General features: G+C 36.3%; 1 pseudogene; it reads right to left on the reverse strand.

Moving 5' to 3' along the window:
• Positions 1–275: 275 nt before the first annotated feature.
• Positions 276–869, reverse strand: LOC115848478 (chromobox protein homolog 1 pseudogene; annotated as a pseudogene).
• Between the last annotated feature and the right edge of the window lie 2,930 nt (positions 870–3,799).

Raw genomic sequence — 3,799 nt, forward strand, 5'->3', positions numbered from 1 at the left:
TGCAAGTTTTGTCCTTCATAGAAGGCCCTTTGCTTTTCTCAGCAAAGTTCAGAATGGGTTGCCTTGAAACACTGACCCTCCTTCCCCTCCACTAGGATGGGTGTGCAAACTATACAGCAAGGAACAGCTTTAAAGCACTTGGGCTGCTGTACGGCACAGAAGATGTCAATGGACATCTTTTCAAGCCACCTTTATGGTGTCAAGACAAGTAGAACTCCTTCTTTCCCCACTTGAAGCCCACATTCAGATGTGACAGAGATTGGTACTCAGGGGAGTTAATTCTTGTCATCTTTTTTGTCATCATCCTCTGAGGGGTAGGAATGCCGCGTCAGCCTTTCCTCATAGAAGGTTATGACAACCTGTGGGCGCTTGACATTGGCTTCCTTGGCAGGGACCAGGTCAGCCTCATCAGAGTTTCTCCATTTCATCAGGAACATAAGTTCTCCACTGGAGTCTGTAGCTCCAATAATCCCCTCCGGTTCCAAACCCTGGGCAAAGCCTAGTGGCTTTTCTGACTCTTCTTTCTTCTTCTTTGGTTTGCTCTCCTCCCCCTTATCTTCCAAATCAGGATCGGCTTTGCGCTTGCCTCCCTCTGATTTATGTCTCGTGTGTTGTTTTCTGACTGCAGCAATTCGGCAATGAGGTCGGGGCAGTCCAGGTTTTCTTCTGGCTCCCATGTGTCGTCCTCATCTGAGAACCCCGTCCACTTTAGGAGGTACTCCACTTAGCCTTTTACCACCCAACAGTCGAGAACTTTTTCCACCACATATTCTTCTTCTAGCACCTCCTCCACTTCTTGTTTTGTTTTTCCCCATAGTGCCCGCCAGCTTTCTGGTATAAAGGGTGATGCTTTTCAGGGCAGCGTCCATGAGCCCGAGAAGAATTGGTGTCACACTACTGGCGTGTTTTGTCGGGCCGGCACGGGGGAGTGACAACCAGGAAAGCAACAAGCCGGTTGACCGCGGTTGAGCCCCTCACTGAAGTGGCGTACCGCAGGCCCCGGCTAACGGCCTTCCCCCATTGTTTCATTTTTTTTGCTAGGTTTTTTGATATTTATCATTAGAGATTGTTTAATTATTATACATGTGTATTTATAAAAGCTTTAGTTCCTTTTGTTCTTTAGGTAAATTATTTCAAATCAATTTCAATATCAAAAAATAGAAATATGATTTTCCTTCATACATACTGCCAGACTATTCTCAAAAATAGCTACAAATATTTACATTACCTCCTGTGTTTAAATGTGCTGGCTTCATCTCATAAACATTGTATACTACATAATTTTTAATATATTATTTTAAAGAAGAGCTATATTCTAAGACTGCTTTGTTTTAATTTCCTTGATCATTACTGCGTATTTAATTACATTATATGTTTATGGTATGTTTTGTCAGGTCATACTTATGCAAATACACCTATGTCATTATAGATGTTAACCTCATATTTGAGGTTAAAATATTTGATGACAGTTGTTTCTTTTAATTTTCTTCTTTTTCATTTTGCAAAAAATTAAAGTTTTTATTTGTAGCTGCCAATACTTTTTGTGTAGTTCATTTAATTGCATCAAGTTAGAATATTATCACCAGTATGACAATTATTCCATTATTTTTTACAGTTAATTTGTTAGTCCACTTGGACTTTCTTGCTACTTGTTATATTTTATAACCATGCAATTCATGATCCAATTTATCATGTATATTTATACCTTTCCAGATTGAGATATGTTATGGGAAACCATGCAAAATTTTTCTCCCCCTAAATGTGGACATTTGATACTCTTTCTCTTTATTGTACTATATTATACTATTTATTCTTGCTCGCTTTTTTTGCATTTACTTAATTTTACTGGCTTCAGATCAACACACTTTGTATGGTTTTAACATCCTCTCCCTGTTCTGCTTAAAACTGATCCTGGTTCTGCTTATTTGTACAAACTCAAAAATTTGGAGGCCTAATCAAATGGGAAAAGAGCCTAAAGAAATGGAATATGATGTTTACTTTCTCTTCCTTTATTGCTTTCATGGGAGGTATGTGAATTCATGAGTCCTTTGAGTGTTGGCAGCTGACAGAGGCCTGTGTTCTCTTGGCTCAGTAAGGTAAAGGATGGCTAACAAGGTGGAAAATGGCTGGATGAAGAGAGCGGGATAAACTCACATTTGAATGAGAAACCAGAATACCTATATACTGATTTAGACAGCTTTAAGGAAAATGATTTTCAACTATTTTAAAATGACCCCAGAGTTTGAGAAATTGGACATTGTTCAAATTAACAATGTTTACTCTTTGAATGACAATTATGAAAATGAAAAGGCAAGCCACAGAACTGGAGAAAATATCTGAAATGCTAAATCTGACAAAGGACTTGCTTCTAGAATATAGAAAGTCTTCTTGTAGCTCAACAGTAAGAAAACAATCAACCACATTTGAAAATGTGCAAAATATTTAAGATACTTCACAAAAGAATATATATATATATTCTTATATATATATATAGTTGTCCAATAAGCACCTGATAAAATGTTAGATATCACTAGATATCAGAGAAATGCAGATTAAAAGCACAATGAGGTACCATTACACACCCATGATAATGGAGGAAAGTGAAGAGTCTGACAGTACAAAGTGTTGATGAGGATTTGGAGCAACTGGAAATCTCATACCCTGTTGATGACAATGTAAAATGGTATAATAATTTAAAAAGTTTACTTAGCAGCACCTTAAAATCTTAAACATATACCTAACTTTAGCCATTCACTTAAGTATTTACCAAAGATAATAAAAACTTCTGTTAATGCAAAGATAAGTTAATGAATGAGCATAGCTGCTGTAAACAAAATAGCTCAAAATTAGAAACAAATCAAATATCCGTTAATGAAAAACTTACTTGCAATTTATTGTATCTCAGTAAAGTTGATTTAAAAATGTCCTAGAACACATTCTAGTTTGTTCTGAATTAAAGTGACGTGAGAGCCAAGCTTAACTCATATCCCAGCAAAAATGAAAAAGAAGGTGAACACTGTTTTCTTTTCCTCTGAGTTTCTCCTTTTAAAATACTTCATAATACAATGCCAAAGGTACATGTATAATAGTCTTCCTGCCTATATTTAGACCACATACATGACGAAATAAGTAAAAACTTGTCTAAATGCATTTGAGTCTTTGTTTGCCTGATTCAGTACTTGGACTCAGTTTAATCATATCCCAACATGTGGTTACGCAAGAAGCTCTAAAAACTCAATTCACATGTGAGATCATATCCATGCCCAAGCTACAAAGAGCTGAAATGACTGAAATGTCAATGTACCTACATCTGCATAACTTGTTTTCATGCACAGTGAGATTCCTATTAAATCCTTCTTCTAAAAGAAGTTAGATTTTGGCACAACAATTCCCTGCTGCTTTTTCATATGGCTCACTTTCCTTTACCATTATATTTGAAACTGCATCATTACGATTGCAGAACATGAACTTATGATATGTGATGATGCTTTGAGGCAGAAGCAACACAAATGAGAGTTGAAAGCCATAATACTTCCTTATCCTTATCTTCTGTTTGGGGGCTGAATATATTCTTTCTCTTTTCCCGTCCATTTGCATGTGGCTATAAAAGACCTCTGTGTTTTGGGCTTGGATCTTTATTTTTTTCTATTATAATTGGAAATACTATATTTTCATTTCTATTTCACTTCTAAGGCTTCTACTGCTGTAAAAATTCAGAGTTAAATCTCAGGTTGTATACAGAGCTTTTTCACAGACAATAGAATGAAATAATGTAAGTATTTTACATGACAAATAGCAA

The sequence above is a fragment of the Globicephala melas genome, chromosome 3, assembly GCF_963455315.2.
Source record: "Globicephala melas chromosome 3, mGloMel1.2, whole genome shotgun sequence".
Lineage (NCBI taxonomy): Eukaryota > Metazoa > Chordata > Mammalia > Artiodactyla > Delphinidae > Globicephala > Globicephala melas.